General features: G+C 46.6%; 1 protein-coding gene and 1 non-coding gene across 2 annotated transcripts in view; both read left to right on the forward strand.

Moving 5' to 3' along the window:
* park (E3 ubiquitin-protein ligase parkin) overlaps positions 1 to 21,412 on the forward strand; it is a 651,541-nt gene that overhangs the window by 10,771 nt on the left and 619,358 nt on the right. The gene's annotated exons all lie outside the window — the stretch shown is intronic.
* Positions 8,486 to 8,558, forward strand: TRNAA-CGC (transfer RNA alanine (anticodon CGC)). The gene has a single exon. It is a non-coding gene; the product is annotated as a tRNA-Ala (tRNA).

Here is a 21,412-nt window from a genome sequence, read left to right on the forward strand (position 1 = left end):
ACCCATGCAACAGGCTATCTTTCCTTTCAGTTCGGCCATCTTCAATATGTACGTGAGTGCATCATGATCTGTGTATAGCTCGAACTTTGCACCTTCCAAATATGCTCTTCTTAAAACTTTTTGTGCGCAAACAAACAGGGACAAAGAATAGAAGAAACACAAGGACGAGCGCTTTCTATTCTTCGTCTCTGTTTGTTTGCGCACAAAAAGTTTTACGATGAATCTGTTGGCAGGCATTCTCAGATCATGAACAGCAGGTTGCCATTATCGCTCAAGAGAAAAGTGTATAATAGCTGTGTCTTACCAGTACTCACCTACGGTGCAGAAACCTGGAGGCTTACGAAAAGGGTTCTACTCAAATTGAGGACGACGCAACGAGCTATGGAAAGAAGAATGATAGGTGTAACGCTAAGGGATAAGAAAAGAGCAGATTGGTTGAGGGAACAAACGCGAGTGAATGGCATCTTAGTTGAAATCAAGAAAAAGAAATGGGCATGGGCAGGACATGTAATGAGGAGGCAAGATAACCGATGGTCATTAAGGGTTACGGACTGGATTCCAAGGGAAGGGAAGCGTAGTAGGGGGCGGCAGAAAGTTAGGTGGGCAGATGAGATTAAGAAGTTTGCAGGGACGGCATGGCCACAATTAGTACATGACCGGTGTTGTTGGAGAAGTATGGGAGAGGCCTTTGCCCTGCAGTGGGCGTAACCAGGCTGATGATGATGATGATGATGATGATGATGATCCAACTAGGCCGACTCGCAGTTATGTTCCAAATATGAACGGAAGTAGCAGATGGCTTTTAAAATGGCGAGAGCTTCTTTTTCTATTGTGGTGTAGTTCATTTCAGTTTTGTTGAATGTGTAGCTGTAGTATCCAACTACACGGAGCTGTTGGTTTGGTGGTCGTGACGAGTCTCTCTGATACAAGACTGCTCCCGTTCCGTAGTGACACCATTTATTCTATCGCACTTCTTCATCGTCTTTTCTCCCCCTGCTCCTTGTCGTGTTTGAACTTCTATCTGTAGGCCATCGTAGGATTGCTTGAAGTATCGCCTGATTATCATGCAGCCATGAGCAAGCTATTGCAACCATGGGAATGATGCATCAACATGCTAAGCACGTGGTGTGTGTCACGGCTTGTCACCGTTCGCCATCGGCGCGAAGTCGTCGACGGGGTATACAAGCCGGTTGGTCGTTCTGTACTCAAGCGAACACAGCGAAGGAGTCAGAGTCGGAAGAAAGAGAGAAAAAAAATATTTATAGACAATGACACACAATTTAAACGAAACACAAGAACACTAACACACATGCACTTAATCTTGATCAATGATGAAGAAAAATGAAATACAATGAACAGTGAACAGTAAATATAGAAATTAACACTATACAAAACACACTTAACGGTGGTCAACCCGGGAGTCTAGGTCTGACATCGTCCCTGGAGCAGGTTGAGCTTACTTGAGGGGAACTACAGTGAGCTTCGTTGCAGACGTTGGTTTGTCATTTCTTACGTCAACTTGTAACTCGCAGTTCAGATGCGGCTAGGCGGCCCAGGTGATACTGGACGGCACTAGTTCCTTGACGCTTCTCAGCAGATTGTAGGCTTAGCTTCTAGACTGCTTAGCTTGGTCTAGAACCTGTGTTTAAAAAACTTCTCCTTTCCCTAGTTCCCTGTGTTGGGGAATGGCAGATATTGGTGACGATCCAGTCAAGTTCACCCAATTATCCTGGCTCCTTCCAAGGTCTTGACCGCTCCCCTTTTAATTAAGGGCAAGGGAACGGGTGATTTCCCCCTGCTTTTAGAGGTCATACGCTTGTATTGCACCACACACGCACACCCTTAAGTCTGTGGCAGGCCTCTATTGTTCATTCACAAACACGGGAAAAACAATGGCAGCTGGCCATACGGCGCCGTTGGCACACATACACTGTCAGCAATTCGTGGAAACAGGATTGCACAGAGACAGAGTTAAGGCGCGCTCACACTAGCGGGAGACTTCCTGCAGCGGCACAGCGTAAACGACGCCGCTGCGTCGCAGCTGCTCGGAATGACGATCACACTGCGCGCGTTTTCTCGCCGCGGTTCTTGGAATGTAGAGAGAGGAGGCGTTGAGGGAGGACCCTAACGAGGCAGGAACACACAGGACAGCGCGCCGAGCAACAGCTGAGTGTCCCGCAGCACTCGCGCAGCCTCCTGCCTCCGCCGACGGGGTCACTGAACTGGGACCGACGTCACGGTTCACGGTCGGCCCCCATTGGCTGTTCTCGTCAGCGGCACGGCAAAAATAGGTACCTGACCCATCGCTCTGCGGGACGGCAGAGCAGCCTGTCTGCGGGAGAAAAACCGGTTTGTGCGGGAAGCGGCGTGCGGGAAACGTTCTGCGTTGCGCGCTTTCCCGCAAGTGTGAGCGCGCCTTAATACTTGTTGGGGGGGGGGGGGGGCTAGTTGGTGCATGTTTCTAGAAGGGGGTTGTAGGGCCGAAAAAGGCAACACATAGAAGCGAGATGGGACAGGCGCAACTTCCAACTGTTTATTCACCGTGTATGCGAATGAATATAAGGACAGATCAAGATAGGTAGCAAAAACCACACATACACGCGAAGGTTTTTACAAAAAAAAGTGGATAAAAGATAACTGAGGCATGCACGTATCTCATGCCCGTGTATCTAACAAAGGAGTTTCATTCTTATTAATGGAGATAGATGGGGTGCTAACACAATCGCTACAGTTTCCTTTAATATAGAAGGCCTCCAACAGTTCACGGGCTGTCTGGTCCTTACTTCTGTTTAAAACCTTTGCTTCTTTCAGCCTTGCCACAAACTTAATCTTCCTTTCTTCTCTGCAGGCTTTACAATGATGCGGCAGATGAGAACCAGTGCCATTTTGTAAATCCCGATTATGTTCTGCTAATTGGTCGTACAACAACCGTCTTCTGGATGCACAGAGACACCACATATTTCGGAGTATTTGCACCCTTGCCTTCTTAGCAAGCTTCTCAATGTGCACGCGTGGCAGACAATATACAGGGGTTCCTACTAAAAGCCATCGGGGTGTCACGGTCGCGCCAACAACAACAAAAAATAATTTCTAAACCTGCCTCCAACTTCTTTCGGCCACTTGCCTGAGTGGCCGGCAATAATTGTCTTGCTCATCGGTGCCTATTCCTACAACCTTTTGGCGCCTGTTGATCGGTGCTTCGCCGATTCGAATAATGCCGCACCCTGACAGTGTGCCAATGTCTGGCTCGCGGAGGCTTTGCCACCATGAAAATAACGCCATGGCCTCCAAGACGGACTGTGCACCGCCTGATTGCAAAGGCCTTAGAAATGCAATAAACAAGCTGAGCGGGCTTGACACGTCAGCTTCCTTTACATAACATGGGTGCTCTGCGACTATTGCATCCACACTACCACACTATGGGAGAGTGAAATGTGGCATTCGAGCTGAGAGTTACTCTCATTTTGCTTGTGTTTTGAAGTTTCTGTGACTGATAACATGGGTTTGTGTGTGGTAATTATCAATTCCTCTTGCTCTTATTTCTTTGACATGCTAAGGAAAGGTGTAGAGCAAAGATGGTGGCCTTAAAAGAGTGTTGCAGGGCACCTTTAAACACAGAAAAGCTAATGCAAAGTCGATAGTTTTTTTCATATGCTAGAACATGGTTTCAGTTGGTGGGTAGTTGAGGAATTACGATACTAAATTTTGTACTCAGAAAACAGTTAGTTTTTTTATGTGAATGTACGCTTAATGGCTATAAATAAAAGTAAGCAAGTTCTAACTTTCCTTCACGTAATTTGCAGGGTTAAACAAGTTAGGTTCTGCTTATTGTGGTTAAAATATCACAGTGGACACTTGAGACTAGTGATATGTCCTTGTTGCATTGTTTAGCCACAGTCATGCTCACAAATATGAAGCATGATAAATTCAAAGTAGAGGCACCTCCCTTTTCACATTTTACTCATCTATTGACAATGTGTAAACTTCGGCCTCTGTGGGGACAGTGTGTGAACACAGCAGTGCTGCGGGAAGCACACTAATTTGCGGATGACCGCTAAGTTTGGGGCATCATGTACATATGTGCCGCTCTTCAATTGTGAAATATTATGCTCCGAAAAAGAAGAGAAGAAGACGAAGTGAGAAACGAGCGTGAAGCCGAGCGCGCGCCTGCATTTTTTAAAATTGTTTTTAGCAAGCATCGAATAAAGAAGACGTTCTCTACTGCGGCTCCGCTTCCTGGTTTTCAACATATGGTGCCGTGAGCAGGATATCAGACCTACAGTTGAAGACCCCTGACGATGAAGCGAGCTACCTGAAGAGGATGACCGACTGACGTGATCAACGTGATGATGCAGCGACAGAATCGAAGAACTATCCACGTCATCATGAGGCCTACCATTCCCATCGTGACGACATGGAAAGACTACGTCAGAAGCGTGCTACCGTTCGAGTGGCGGTCACCAGGATCATCAACGACATGACAACTCTTACACAGACGGAACCAACGCCATATGGTGACCTTACCGACCATCTTAACCTATTGAAGATAAAGGAAACTTTGCTTACGGACCTTGATAACCAAGTAGGAGAGCATGTTACCGATGTTAACCTTGAGGATGAGCTTCAATGCGTCGGACAGTATCGGGAATCTATTGTCCTCGCGAAATCCCGCGCTGGACGCATTTTATCCGATCAGCAAACAATGACTACGCACGCATCTTACGATGACTTTCATCAAGCACGTGCACACGTTAAGCTACCGAAGCTCGATGTGCCGAAGTTTCATGGTGACCCCATTAAATGGCCAGAATTTTTGGATCGATTTGAGTCTACTGTTCACCATAACCGATATATCACAGACGTAGACAAACTGAAATATCTTTGGAGCTACTTGATGGGTAAAGCGGAAGGTGTCATCAGCGGCCTGTTGACAACTAATGAAAGCACAGCTATAGAACTTCTCAAAGAAAGATTCGGTCAGAAGTCACTGATTGTTAACGACCACATGCATCGTCTTCTAAACCTACGTAAAGTTCGTTCTTGCGAAGATATCGAAGGGCTTCAAGGGTTGCATGAAGAACTGCAGACGCGCGTGAGATCCCTGCATAACCTTGGCGTCAAAGCAAAAGATTATGGAGTTCTTCTGAAAACTGCTATAATACAAAATCTTCCGCAAGAAATGGTACTACGTTATAATCAGTGCATCTTGTCTTTGACAAATACAGGCGTTACTAGTGACAAGCTAAATGAAATGTCTGTTGTTCTAGACTTCTTGAGCCTTGAAGTAAGAAGCCGAGAACAGACTATAATGATGACTTCTGGCTAGAGAGAACAAGCCTCAACAGCAAAACGACAATCTAATGAGCATTTCCAAGGTTCTGCATCTATGCTATAGTATACTGTTGCCCCCTGTCAGATCTATGTGTTATCATACATTTAGGTTTCATAGTAGTTTATCTAGATGGCGCACCCCCTTCTGTCATGTGACGAGCTGGGACCAATCAGGAGGTGTCATCTGGCATGTGAAGTCCTTTTTAATAATAAACGGCCGCAAGTCGGCTCAGTCTTCGTTCCGGTTTTCATCAGGAGCAGTTAGCTCCGAGTCCTCTTCACTGCGTCGGCACTCGCCGCGCGTTCGCTGGCCGGGGGCCCCCACTTGCCTGCCGCTACCGACACAACATCTTTTGGCGACGAGGATGGGATTCCCGCAGCGGTTCCGACCGAAGCCCCGGGAAACCAGCGAGCTTCGTAAGTGAAGTGTTCTTTACTGCAAACGCCGCCGACGCACTTGGCGTCGCGAGGCTTCCGAGCCTAGGCCTTCTCGCCCCCTTTGTTCTTCCTTGCCCGATTCCTGCTGCGAGCTCTGGCTTGTTTTCTGCACTGTCCCCTGCACGCTACCGGGCATGGCTTCCTTTTCGGCGAACCTTCCCGTTTTTCTTGAATTGCCCGGGCCACCGTTAATTCCATGGTATAGATGGGAAAAAATTTTCCAGGCCCACCTCGAAGCGGCCGGCGGTGGCGACTGGATGGCCGCGCGACGAGCGTCCGCGCTTGTCAGCGCTCTCGGGCGTGAGGGACAACGAAACTACTTTGCAGACGAGGAGCAGGAAGCAGCAAGGCAGTTAACCAGCGCAGCGTCAGCGTCAAGCGAAGCAGCAAGGCAGTCGACCGGCGCAGCGTCAACGTCAAGTGATGCGGTCCCGCCAGCGTCGGAGTTCCAGAAACTCTTGCAGCGGCTTGACCGGCTGTTCGCCGCGTCAACAAATTTTCTGGTGGAGAGGCACGAATTCACCAGTCGAAGGCAGTTCGAGGGAGGATTCCTGGAATTCGTGACCGCATTGAAGAAGGCGGCACAGTGCAACTTCGGCACAACGTACAATGAACGCGTCCGAGACCAAATAATACATGGGGTGGCGAACGCCAGCGTTCGCGAAAAGTTATTGGCTCATGGCGAAACCCTGTCCCTGGACAAGGCAGAAGAAATTGGACGCTCTTTAGAAGCCTTGCATCGAGCGAACTGCGCGTTCGGCTCCGAAAATGTACGAAGAATCGGCGCATCTCAACTTGGCGTTCCGTCGACGGGCCAAGATGACAGACTTCTTCCGGGAAGCTGCCAAGATGGCCGACTTAGTCTGGCAGGCCATGAAGATGGCCGACTTCTTCCGAGAGGCCGCCAAGAGGGCCGACTTCTTCCGAGAGGCCACCAAGAGGGCCGACATTTCGCACATGGCTCCTCCGGGAACCGTGGTGCATGTGATCGGTGTGGCAGCGCGAAACATATTGCAACGTACAGGAATTGTCCAGCAAGGAACCGGCGGTGCAGCACCTGCCACACGTTGGGCCATTTTGCATCAGTATGCTGAAAAACCCGTACTGTTCAACACGTCTCTTCCGCAGAGACGCTGTCTTCAACTTCCGCAGGGCAGCCGTCCGTGTCTGTCTTGACGGTAAGCGCTTTTGAAATTAAAAAAGATTTGGAAGTTCTGGTCGTAGTGAACGGCGTCTCCATGCGACTGTTGGTGGATACGGGAGCATCTGTGTCATTGATGACGGCCGAAGATTTTAGGAATAACGTTGGTTGACAGCATAGGCTGTCACAAGCAACAGTGGACTTGAGAAACCTCTCCAAGCAACGCATCGACATTCAAGGCCTGTTTCAAACCACTGTCCAGTTTTTCCGAAGGTCATGCTCCGTCACGTTCCACGTAACGACTACAGGAACATCACTGCTGGGTTTAGACACCATCCAACGCTTGGGCATACAGATCGACGGTACGTCGCTGACATGTCGTCTACCATCGCTTTCTTCAGTACAGAGCCCCACAGGTATGCCTCCGGGTTTTGATCACCTCTTCATTGACGAGTTGAGTTTCGTAAACAACCTTGTGCACCGAATTCATCGGCAGCAATGTGAAACCAGTATGACTACCCCTGGCTCTCTGTGACGAGGTCACACATGAATTGCGACGTCTCGAGGATTGCGACGTCATCGAGTGCGTCGAGGCTTCCGAGTGGGTGTCTCCACTTGTGGTGGTGCGCAAGAAGGATGGAACCATGCGGCTCTGTGTAGAACTACGGGAACAGGACAGTCTTGTGTCTCACGTTCAAGAAAGGGTCTTGCAGAAACAGTGGCAAACTAAGCAGTGTGTAGACAAACGTAGAGGTGCTCAGGCAACTCGTGTCAAGGTGGGAGACACCGTCAGAATAAGATTTAAGAGGAAAGGATTTTTTAAGTACAGTAAACCTCGTAAAGTCAAGGCCCAGATAGGACCATCTACTTTTCTACTCAGTGATAGGAAGACGTGGCATGTGTCTAAGTTAACCCTAGTGATAAAGGATCCAGCAGGTAGTACATTGTGTACAAGTGATAGAGACTTTTTGTACTCATATACAAGTCTGGATAGTCATTCCGATGACTCATCTGTAGTGACAGCGTCTTCTCATGATTATAAGCATCAGCTCTACCAATTGAGCAGCCAATTGAGCGGTAGCTCAATTGGTAGAGCTACCGCGAAATTGGTAGAGCTACCGCGAAATTGGTAGAGCTACCGCGAAATGCGAAGGTTGTGGGTTCGGTTCCCACCTGCGGCAAGTTGTTTTTTCATCCACTTTAATTTCCATTACTTTATCGGTTCTTTATTTCATTTATTAAGCACAGTTAATTTCCCCTATGTTGTCCTTGGTGTCAGTGTTTGTTGGCTTCTTATGATATGACTAATAAAAATCGGGCCCCTCGGTTAACCCCCTTTCTTCTCGTTCATTACGTAACGAGGGTCTTGAATCCGGCAACATTGATGCCTTCAGGTAGCATATGTAGGTTTATTGACCAGTTGCCTTCACCCTAAAAGATCACGTTCTCGTGACGCCTGCGGCAAAAAAGACGTTCCACGTCCGCCGCCAAGGTCTGTGAGTGGTGGCGCTGGCTAACACTTTCAGGGTTCTACTAGGACACATAAATACCCAAGAAAGTCGATGGGAAAACGACGCCGCGGTAGCTCAATTGGTAGAGCATTGCACGCGCAATGCGAAGGTTGTGGGTTCGGTTCCCACCTGCGGCAAGTTGTTTTTTCATCCACTTTAATTTCCATTACTTTATCGTTTCTTTATTTCATTTATTAAGCACAAGTAATTTCCCCTATGTTGTCCTTGGTGTCAGTGTTTGTTGGCTTCTTATGATATGACTAATAAAAATCGGGCCCCTCTGTTAACCCCCTTTCTTCTCGTTCATTACGTAACGAGGGTCTCGAATCCGGCAACATTGATGCCTTCAGGTAATATATGTGGGTTTATTGACCAGTTGCCTTCACCCTAAAAGATCACGTTCTCGTGACGCCTGTGGCAAAAAAGACGTTCCACGTCCGCCGCCAAGGTCTGTGAGTGGTGGCGCTGGCTAACACTCCCAGGGTTCTACTAGGACACATAAATACCCAAGAAAGTCGATGGGAAAACGACCCCACGGTAGCTCAATTGGTAGAGCAACGCACGCGAAATGCGAGGTTGTGGGTTCGGTTCCCACCTGCGGCAAGTTGTTTTTTCATCCACTTTAATTTCCATTACTTTATCGTTTCTTTATTTCATTTATTAAGCACAAGTAATTTCCCCTATGTTGTCCTTGGTGTCAGTGTTTGTTGGCTTCTTATGTTATATTTTTCGAGTGTTATTTATGTTTATAACTATGTGTCGCTTTCACTTTGATACCTTAAAGACCCTGCTAGGGGGTGTTACATAAGGGGGGGTTTACAAAAAATGAAAATATTAAATGTGCGCTTTGTTACAGGGCGTGACGTGAGGTAACTTCTTCCATGAAGGCAGATGAGCTGGTAATGTCTGTGATATCGTAAGCAAGGTCATTCCAATCTTTGGCTGTGTGAAGAAAAAAAAGAAAGAAAAGTGGACAGTATGTGCATGAGGACGGGTTTTGCTTAAAGAAGGATCTGTGTGATGGGATATGCGGGACGGTGTCAAATTATGTGGTGCACAATTGAGTGTACTGTGATAAAATTTATGGAATACTGATAAGCTACCATTGAAACAGTGACAGGAAAGGGTTTGCACTCCAGAATCTGCTTTTTAAGAAGTTGTGCTGATACCATATGAGAAAGCAGAGCTAATAAACCAGATGGTACTATTTTGAAAGGCTTCGAGGACAAGGTAGTCAGACCAAGTGTGCACTGCTCTGTCACATGGGAGCGTAGCACTTTACATCAATGCATCAATGTTCTATCCTGTCAAGCGTGGCATTGCCATTACGACAGGCCTATGTGTAACTTCTGTTTATTGAAATTCAACCTGATCGTACCACGAAAGGCTTGCTACCACACAAGACTGAAACGCTTATAGGCATCATATATAGGCCACCGCTTAACAGAACATTTTTTGTAAGAATTTGGAAAGCTACTCGAGACTTCATTGCACCTAACACTCATGTTATTTGATTGGGCAATATCAATATTGATGTCACTCGCAACGACTCTACTAATTATTTTTATATTGATTTACTTGCTCACAAAAGCTTGTTGCTACTAATAACATCTGCCACTTGTATACTTGATCACATTGTAACTAGTCATCCATCATAATGCTTGTTACAGGCACCATGCCATGTGACATTACTGATCATTTGCCAATTTTTGCAATTTCAAATTGACTAATCAAACAACAAAAACTTTCATTCGAAAACTGACAAGAAATGTATTCTGCAGGATCAACTGAGGATAAACATAATGCATTTATAAACATTTTGAAATGTCACGAGATGGTTGGAGAGACAACTGTCAGTTACCAGAACTAATTACAAATACAAACAATGAATAATTACTGGTGTTTACGCTCCATTGATCATAAGAATAACATGTATAAAAAGTTAAAGTGACAGCGGCATAATGCTAACCTCAAAGCGAGATATATAAGCATTACAACAACCACCTTATTAAACTTTTGGAAATTTCGAAACATAACTGCTTCAACCTAATATTAACACAAGCAAATAACAACAGTAAGGCAAAATAGAAAGTTATTGGTAAAGCCCTTAAAAAAAAGACGGATAGCAATGTGCCAGGAATTCTTGATATGTTCAGTGATGCTACCGCTGCGCCAATTGCGCCGAACTGCGCCGAGAGGCGAACTTTGCTACATCCTGCTACATTTCAGCAAAATGTGAAAAATCTGCACCCACTCTTCGCCGAAAGGGTTGCTCACGCTTTCAAAAAATGGAACTATGACTTCAAGCGGTGTTTTACTGCACCATCTAAAGGGACATTGCGTGGACCAGTGACTGCATTAACTCTGCAGTGGGCTGAGTCGAGGGGCCATAATGATGTTTCGTCCGTGGGTTGCTGTCTATATTCAATACCAGTCAACCAATACCCTCGAACCCACTTAAAGCAACATTCAAGTGCCACAAGAATTCCATTGTTATAACCGATAATTTTATAACCGGGTTGCATAAAAAATAAGCAAAATAGGGGGATTGCAGAGCTGTTGTGCAAAAATCAAAGCGCCCCATCCCCACCACCTTCCTCCATGCGATTGCTGTTTGTGTTGAGTCGTTTTAACTGTTTACCGTATTTACTTGCATAATGATTGCACTCGCGTAGTGATCGCACCCCCGAATTTTGTCGTCAAAATTCGATTTTCTTCCTTTCCCGTATAATAATCGTATCCCGAACTTGCCACAGCAATATGTCGTGTGCCAAGTCTAGCTAATGACAATTGCGCTTACTATCTGTCGAATGCAGTCGAATGCTACGCGAACGACTCTTCAAGACAGCCCAAGTGGTCTGCATGCACCGAACATTCTTAGCAGATGCCCCATTTCATTCCTTTCATCACTTTCTGCACTTCCATGAAAAAAAAAAGCTACAACCAAACTTGCCTTGGCTTTATTATTTGTAGGCTTTATAATGGTTGTGGTCAACAACAACAAAAAAGGCGCCTTTCGATTCTTCTCGTCTGCACTCGTGGGCACGCAACAAATAGCGAGCGGCAGCGATAGTGGCCACGTTTACACTGATACGTTAGAAGTGTACACTATTCATACACCGACGCTTGTAACACAGCTATGATATTCGCCCACCCATAGCGGAAGCATGCCATATTAAGATAGTAGTGAAGACAAATGCTGCAGTTTCTGCAGCGTGCCCGCCGTGGGTTTCTGTCACTGGCAGCCAAAAGCGCCCATCTGTTTCTTTCCCCTCAAAGTGGTCATGGCTACGTTATTGACGCAGACTTGCCGATAGTAACAATATTATCCATTGCTGATACGGAAGAAACTGTTTCAAAGTGCGTAATGTACTCACGAGAAGAAAGAAATCGCGTTTCACGCATTCGGTTTGCTCCGCCGGTCGCCGCCGGTGTCCCGCAGTGTTACAGTGGCAGCCGCCTATTCGTTGACTTGTCATCCCGCAGCAAATGTGGGATGAAAAAAAAAGTGTTCTTTCCGCGGAAATTTTAACCCGCATAATAATTGCACCCCTGAATTTGCATAAATTTTTTTGACAAAAAAGTGCGATCATTATGCGAATAAATAAGGTAACTCTGCTTCCTGTGCGTTCTGATCACGTGTAACAAGCCGCGGCTGTCAGCATTCAAGAATGGCACTATTATAACAACTGAAAAGAGGGGTCACGGATGGCAAGTGACAAGCGAGCTCCGCCGAGGCATCATTTTGGGGGCCCCAAAAGGGGCCTTTTAAAAAATTCCAAGAAGGTTGCCGCAGCAGCTTCACAGCTTGAGAAATCCAAAAGAAACGTTGGGGTAAGATCTCCACAAGCATCTCGCCACAGACTCCTCACTAGCTTGCACGAGGAGACCCCATGTCCGTCAGCCTTGCTTGCTTTATGCGAAGCTTGCTGACATCTTTCTCCTAGGCATCCAGGTGCTCCAAGTAGTGCGGTGGAAGGTCCCTCGCGAAAATGAAGCCCCGGAGGGACTGAATCATCTGCAGGGCCTCCTGTGAGGAAAACGTTGAGGCAGCCTGCCCTACCCCATCATTGCCGCCATCGTCGTCATTGTTGTCATCACTATGCGACGCAAGCACGTTCATGATGATCGGCTCATTAGTTAGAAGTTTGGATGTTTCTAATGCGTCGTCCTCATGTAGAAATTCTTCGAGTCCTGAAGCATTCTTGTCGACAGCGGACCAAAGTTCAGGCATCTCTTTATTGGTGGGAACTTTGCAGGCTTCGTACAGGTCATTGCTGCCTTGAACTAAGCACGCTCCCCTGAAGCAGTTCCGCACCATAGAAGCCCTCACTTTGGACCATGCACCAAAGATAAACTAACCATGCAGCAGATGAATAACAGCAGCGAAAAAACACACACACATGCACAAAAGAAAAGAACACTGACAGACACGGACAATTGCTGCAGTCTTCCTTTCTTTTGTGTGTTTTTTTGGAGGGGCTGCTGTTATGCCTGCAATAAGTGACCAACTCGCCCAAGAACTTGTTTTACATCAGTAGATTTATTTTCAAATCTGGTTGCTCCTTGCCTGTCCGCGTGGCCATGTCCATCAACAAGACTATCTTGTTCAGGATGTGGCGATGATACATCACCAATTCGCGATCATGCCGGCATCCATGGGCTGCAAGCCTGCTGTCATGTTTGGTGGCAGGAAAAAAACTTCCACGCTTGAGAGCTTAGGCATCGAGTGGTGGGCACTACAATTATCGAGGATGAGTGTCACCTTCCTGTTAGATTGCTTGATACGTTGATCAAACTCCAAGATCCACTCGCAAAAAAGTTCTCATGTCATCCATGCGTTGTGGTTGTGACGGTAGCATACCGGTATCCTGGCAGCACCATGGAAGCAGCGTGTATTTTTTTTTTGTTTTCCAATGACAAATGCGGGGCACTTGTTGCTCCCGTCCATGTTGGTGTACAAAAACACAGTGAGGCACAGCTTGCTGTTTTTGCCGCCCTTACACATGTCTCCTTTGAGTGCATGTGTCTTGGATGGCAACATCTGAAAGAATAGTCCCATTTCCTTGCCATTATACACGTCGGCGTCAACGTAATTGTCAAGGATGCAGGGCAGCGTTTCCTCCACCCACTTCTGCTTTGCCTCCACGTCAAGCGAAGCTCCCTTGCTGGTGACGGCTTTGTAAACAATGCCGTGCCTCTCTTTGAAGCTCTGTACCCAGCCGCTACGCAAGTTACTAAGATACCTTAGTAACTTGCGATTCGCTGATGACATTGCCTTGCTTAGTAACTCAGGGGACCAATTGCAATGCATGCTCACTGACCTGGAGAGGCGAAGCAGAAGGGTGGGTCTCAAAATTAATCTGCAGAAAACTAAAGTAATGTTTAACAGTCTCGGAAGAGAACAGCAGTCTACAATAGGTAGCGAGGCACTGGGAGTGGTAAGGGAATACATCTACTTAGGACAGGTAGTAACCGCAGATCCGGATTATGAGATTGAAATAATCAGAAGAATAAGAATGGGCTGGGGTACGTTTGGCAGGCATTCTCAGATCATGAACAGCAGGTTGCCATTATCCCTCAAGAGAAAAGTGTATAAAAGCTGTGTCTTACCAGTACTCGCGTACGGGACAGAAACGTGGAGGCTTACGAAAAGGGTTCTACTTAAATTGAGAACGACGCAATGAGCTATGGAAAGAAGAATGATGAGTATAACGTTAAGGGATAAGAAAAGAGCAGATTGGGTGAGGGAACAAACACGAATTAATGACATTTTAGTTGAAATCAAGAAAAAAAATGGGCATGGGCAGGACATGTAATGAGGTGGGAAAATAACCGATGGTCATTAAGGGTTACGGACTGGATTCCAAGGGAAGGGAAGCGTAGCAGGGGGCGGCAGAAAGTTCAGTGGGCGGATGAGATTAAGAAGTTTGCAGAGACAACATGGCGACAATTAGTACATGACCGGGGTAGTTGGAGAAGTATGGGAGAGGCCTTTGCCCTGCAGTGGTCATAACCAGGCTGATGATGATGATGCCCCAGCCTTCACCTGGCTGGAAGTCCAAATCATTGATCAGTAGGGCAAACTGCTTCGCCTTTGTGGCCAAAATTGGCCCGGTGATGGGCAAGTTCATGGCACGGGCACTGAGAAACCACTCGTAGGGGGCCTCTTCCACCTCTTTATAGGCACCTTGTTGAACGCGTTTGCGCCCATTGTCTAGTGTGCACTTTTCTTTGTCTAACTTCTAGCGGAGCGGGTGATAGTCGACACTGTCGGTTGTGATAGTGCATACGTGTTCACCAATTCGCACACTTTTTACCGTCTTTGTAGTCCTGCATGATATTGTACTTCGTTTCCAAATCTATAGCCGTGCGCGTTCTTTTCACCGGCAGCGTTGTGCATTTTCGATGATCAGCGGGCGGATCAGCCATATTCTGTTTCGGCGGTGTCAAATAAGGCAAAGAAACCACGTGGTAGGGAACAACTTCGATGCAACCAACACTGACAAGCACAAGTGACTCACTCCATTGGCTGAACTGCGCAGAATGAAGGGCTGGCCAACGAGCATTCTGGGAGTGGTGCAGTTGGCGTGGTCCATTCGTGTTTCAGAGGGTGGCGTGGCTTAGAGCTGTGGGCGCAGCCCATTCGTGTTTGGAGGGCGACGAGAGAGAGGCGTGCGTGGCGGGAGAACGGGTTCTATTGTATGAGCGCGCAGTAGCAGAGAGTGTGTACGGGCTAGAATTACTCATTTTCTTCTTTCTACTCAAGGATTTCGCATTCCATTACCTTTCAGCATAGACACCCAGCAGCCAGACTTCATTGTTATAACCGATAATGTGGCATGGGGGCATTGTAAGCGGGTTATTTCACCATAGAAAACATACAAAAGTTGACGGTGCTGCAGATTCCCATTGCTATAACCCATATAGGTATTATTAAAACCGGTATTGTTATAAGTGGGTTTGAATGTACGCTATTTTGGGTGACTTGGCACCAAACAGCAATTTTTGCCGTTGGATACTGACAAACACCGCTGGTTAAACCTTGCAGTATCTTATACGGCTGTGACAAAAATTCGCTGCCAGCTGATGCAGTGGCAAGCAGGTCGTTGTGGCGAGATGGCCTCTTATGTATTTGGACCAGTAAACCGCTTCTTTGATTGGGCATGAGATCACGGGCTTGACTGGTGGCCGGAAGCAGAGATTGGGTCCATAGGAGACATGTTGGAAGCTACAGTGAACACTTTCGCGAAGTTTGTTTTTGCGCTTACTGGATGAAATGGCGAAAGCTTGCGTGTAGACAAAAAAGTTTCAAACTGAATTCGCTGATGACAGCCAAACTTGTGAGCGTTACATGTGCACAGTCAGAGATCACGCGCTTATATCTGTGCTTCGCGACGGTGCGTGATGTAGATTGAACTGCGTGACGAGCGAAAGCGAACCGCTCCGGCAGTGTCGACCATCACAGTATTTCATGTAGCTGGTTTTCAGTGAATCACAGCACAGGGAAAAGTAAGTAAATATTTCATACTGCTGGTCGTACCTTGTCTCAATAGAGTGCTCCATCTTAAATCTTATTTTGTTATAGCGCAAGCTTGACACGGACAACAGAAAGCACATCTGACACACACAGCGCTACTTTCAACAACATATTTATTTCTCGTTCTCGTCGCTATATATACACCCTCGACCGGTCATACAGATGTATGCCGTACCAACAAGCCCCTATTGCTATCCTCATCGACTCCATCTTAAAGGATACATTTATAGGAGCAAGATAACGCTGAAGGTTTTCAAAACACTTCTGAATTCTGCACCTCGCACGTCCAAGAGTTTCCATGCTTTTTTAAGCTCATCTTAGGACACCGCTGCTTCGTCACGGTTCACAGTAAGGACTGCGATAAAAAAGAAAAAGGAGGGGGTGGTCATTTTTAGTGTTTTCATTTATGAACCATTGACCACTTACTGCTTTCACATGCATTGCCAAATGTAAAAGCCGAGTGTAATATAGTTTTCAATCGCTTTCATAAACCTACTCCGAAAGTCCATTTTACTGCTCCGAAATGCATTTTTGTCTTCTCCAAAATCTAATCGGAAATGGGTTGGGCCAGTAGCATCGCTGTATTTTACAACTAATACTACTGCTATAAACAATGCTTTTAATGATCATTTTGCCAATGTAGGTACTACCAACAACACAATTTCTTGCAACAACATGTGTACTTGCCTTCCAGACGCGAAAAATGTTAATTGCAACTGACCCTGCAACTGATGACGAAATTTTAAAAAAAATTATTCTTGGACTGAAAAACACGAAGTAAATAGGTGATGATGGCATGTCACTTGAATTTATAGGGAACTTATTTACACTTTTAGCTCAACCCTTAACACATGTTATCAATGATATTTTTGAAACTGGTTGGTTTCCGTCGAAATTAAAGGTCACCAAAATAATTCCTGTCTTTAAAAAAGGTAGCAAGATGAAACTCTTGAATTTTCGACCAATCGCCATTCTGTCAGCATTTGCCGAAGTTGTCGAAAGGGCGTTGTATCATAGGCTTTGAAAGGTCCTGCCAGCAGACTCGCTCAGTGGGCACTGCGGTGGTCGTATACAAGAGGGAGCCTGCACAAAGACTTGCATTGTTTGTCCCGCTACCTTGTTGCCGACTGTGACTCTTTGTGCACTGATTCCCTCCATTGTGTCTTTCCCATGAGCCACTTGCTTAACATTGCTGACGAACAGCATCAGGATACCTACTCAAGAGAAACAGTCAAGCACTTGGACTCCTCTCTTAGCGACGCCTCTGTGTGCATGTTCACCCTGAAGAATGGTACCTTATATTGGTGTAACGTCTTTTCCTAATGGTCCTGGGGCCGAATCTTATAACGGTTCGGTTGGAGGAACCGTTCGTTTGGCCTCACCTGATTGGCCAAAATTTTGGTTACGGCACAGGTCGTCAGAAGCAGCGGGGCGGTATCGCAATTTATGAATACGTCACGCATCTGTCAATCAACTTCAAAGCGAACCATTCGTAGGAACCGGTTAAGGGGTAATCCGCTTTTGGTTCCATTGCTGTGGCTTGGCTGTTGGCTTGCGACCCTGGCCGCGCGCGCTGGCCTCACGGGCCGGTCGCGCGACCCGGAGACACGCGGGCATCGCGCGTGCGTTGGTTGCTTCGGAGGCTATTACTTGCCTTCGTCGTCTGCTTGGCGATGCTCTTTCGGTGTCGAACCACGGCTGGAAGTGCGATATGCGTTCGAAGAAGCGATGAATAATGAGTTGCACCGCCCTTGCCGGCTTTCTAAGTAGACCCTCCTGCAGGCTGCGCTATCAAATGGAGGAGACTCGGGTGCAAGCGTACCAGTGGTCATTCCACACAGAGGAAGGAATATTGCGCCCTGCGGTTCATCGCCACCGGCCTGCAGCTCCCAGAGGTCGGTCGGACGTGAATCATTCATTGGAATGGCCTAGATCTCTGCTGCCAACACTGTCCACGAAGTTGCTCTCACAATTACTCTGTTGGCCGGTAGAAGTGCTGGGTCAGCTTTCCCATGACCTCCGCTTCAAAGCCAATGCCCAGGAGATATTTGCATGGTGAGATCAAATTCCCAGCGCTATCGCCAGCGTGAATAGCTCGCAGATCGCCGTTCAGCAATCATAAGGGTTCAACCTAGGCTGGTCCAGCGCTTCCTTTGTTCTGCTGATAAAACTATACAGTCAGGATGGGAAGATATTTTGGAGATCTCTTATTTAGCTGCCCTTGTTTCTCTAATTCGGGAGTGCCGCACTTTGTTCGTCAATTTCACGGCACAGCGCGCACTGTCAGCACCATGCTCTTCGATTTTACTTCGCGCAGGCAATGCAGGGCTTGTATATCGTAACATTCGATTTCAAGTTCCATTGCTTCTATCACGCGAGGCGCTGTGGGGCAGATTGAAGGCATAGCGACAGCGTGGCGGAGTGAGTCATGTCCGAGCCGATGACAAAGGGTGAAAAGAGAAGGAAAATTGATATAGTCGGCTAGTAAAGGTGTCCTTAATAACCAGTTCACGGTTTTGTCGCGCTCGCTACTTAAGAAGTGCTGGTAGTGCGTTCCTGTTCGGTGCATCGTGTGAGCACCTGGTAGCAGACGACATAGCGCTGCGCTCTGCCAACTGGATGGATGGATGGATGATTGAGGCTCGACCCTTTGAATCGGGCGGCGGCGGCGCGCGCCACCTAGCCTTTACTGGTTCCATATGCATGCATACCTATGTATTTACTCCTTTACTTTTGCGTTGATATTATCCACCAATCAGATAGTCTCCGTTTAGTTATTTCTACCTGTTCAAAGTCTATACTACTTTCACTGTCTTTAATACCCAAAGCTTTGAATAGTTCCCCGTTAGCATCAACTGCAGGGTGAAGTTGTTTACAAGCAAGTATCAGATGCTCAGCCGTTTCCTCCTCCTCTCCACACGCCTCACACACCAAATCTATCTCCTGGTATCTGGCTCAGTACGTTTTAGTCCGCAGTACACCTGTCCTGGCTTCAAACAACAAAGAGCTTCCCTTAGAGCTATCGTAAATATTTTCCTTGGCTATTTCTTGCTTAAACGTCCTGTATGTCTCCAATGCCGATTTGGTTTGCATCTCTGTACTCCACATACCCCTCTCTGTCTCCTTAACCTTTTTCTTGACAGATGATTCCTTACTTGTCCCCCCGCTGCTGCCCAAGTATTTGCTTGTCAGTTTTCTAGTTCGCTTCCTCCACCTCGTGTGAACATTCCTCGTGTATAAGTAACTGAAAACCTTCCTAGCCCACCGAATTTCCCCCATTTTTCTCAATCGCTCCACAAATGCTGCCTTGCTACTAGCCTGTCTGCCCTCGAAAGAAGACCATCCCAGATCCCCCTGCACTCGAAGATTTGGTGTCTTGCCATGTGCTCCCAGAGCGAGCCTACCCACACCACGTTGCCTAATTTCGAACTGTTGCCGGGTCTCTGTTCTAATACATAGAACTGCATTGGCAAAAGTCAGGCCTGGTACCATTACCCCCTTCCATATCCCTTGTACTACCTCGTACCTATTGTAGTTCCACAGTGCCCTACTCTTCATAATTGCTGCACTTCTGTTACCTTTAGGCATTAGATATTTTTCGTACTCTGTCAGATACTCAATGCCATTATTTATCCACACCCCAAGGTACTTGTATTTATCGACTATCTCCAGCGTGGCCTCCTGTATCTTATGCTCGCCGCAAATGTTATCATTAAAAATCATGACTGCTGATTTTTTTTTGCTACACTTCAAGCCTAATCTGTCTCCTTCTGTACCACATATGTCCATTAATTCCTGCAGATCTTCTGCATTGTCAGCCATTAATACAATATCATCCGCGTACATCAGTCCTGGTAATGACTGTTCAATCAATTTTCCTTGTTTGAAAAATGATAGGTTGAAGCTGAGTCCGCTTTGCTGTATTTTGGCCTCTAAACCTTGTAGGTACAGCATAAACATCAGAGGTGACAATGGGCACCCCTGCGTAAGCCTCCGCCGAATCATTACAGGCTCTGAAACCTGCTTTTCCCATTGTATAATCACCCGGTTATCTTTATAGATATCTTTTAAGAAATTGGTTACTCCATCTTGCACTCCTAAAGTTTCCAGAATGCCTCACAAGCCTTCTTGAAGTACACTGTCATAGGCTCCCTTGATGTCCAATAAAGCCAGCCATTGGGGTCTGTGTTCCTTTTCAGCTATTTCAATGCACTGTGTTAGCGAGAACAGATTGTCTTCTAGCCTCCTATGCTTCCGGAACCCATTTTGTAGCTCTCCAAGTACCCCCTCGTTCTCTACCCATGCCTGCAATCTGTCCTTTATAATCTGCATAACCACCCTGTAAACCACTGACGTCACTGTTATAGGCCGGTAGTTATTTATGTCAGCTTTGTCCCCCTTTCCCTTATATATCATTCTCATCCTACTTAGCCTCCATTCGTCAGGTACTTTACCATCCACTAGCATTTTGCTCACCACCTCCCTCAATGCTTTCTTAGATTTCGGGCCCAATTTCTTTATTAACAGAATTGGAATACCATCGGGGCCTGCCGATGTGCTACTTGGTACCCTCTTCTCAGCCCTTTCCCACTCTTTTTGTCCAAGCGAAAGCAGTGGGTTGACCGGGCTGTCCCTCTCCAACGTACTGCATGTACCATTTCTCTGTTTTGTAAATTTTCCCCTCATCATGGTTCCTATATGCTCCATTGCCTCCTCTCCTTCTAACCGAGTACCTTGAACTGTTACTATATACCTCTGCTCTAGGCTTGTCCTATTACCTAAGGAGTTCAGATGTTGCCAGAATTTTCTAGCTGCCTGCTTATCTTTTTTATTGCTTATTTTTGACAGCCATTGGGACCCTTTTACGCTTGCGATACCACCTGCCGGTTGAGAATGAAAGGAATGACATTAATAAATTACTTCTGCATTGCGTAAATGCCCAATACCACACGTTTATACTTCAAAACTTGGCATATAATATTTAATTTGTATTTTACATTTATTTAGCAAGCTGAAACATTTTGCAATTCCTCTATTAGCTCGTCATATAATGACATACACTTCAGTGGTGGCACCCTCTCATCTGTTGGTCGCATCCTCCCCTTCCACCACCTGCTTAGGAGTGGCACATCTAGTGACGTAAGCGGCGAAGCGAACTCTTCGTATTCCGAACCATTATAAGATTCGGCCCCTGATCTTCTCGTTATAGCATCACACCTGCACTCTACAGTTATTTGTGAGCTTCACGACGCCCCAAGAGCTGGCCACCTTGGTGTTGCCTGCACACATGACCATGTGCAGTGTCACTTCTATTGGCCTGGCCCAACTTGCTCAGTGCGGTGTTATGTTGGTGCCTGTGAGCTATGTCATTGCTGAAAGAAACAGTCTACGCTTTCTGCTGGGTATCTTCAACCCATCGAACTGAGCACTTCTTTCATATCGGTTTGGACC

This window comes from Dermacentor albipictus, unplaced genomic scaffold (genome assembly GCF_038994185.2).
Source record: "Dermacentor albipictus isolate Rhodes 1998 colony unplaced genomic scaffold, USDA_Dalb.pri_finalv2 scaffold_36, whole genome shotgun sequence".
Classification (NCBI taxonomy): Eukaryota; Metazoa; Arthropoda; class Arachnida; order Ixodida; family Ixodidae; genus Dermacentor; species Dermacentor albipictus.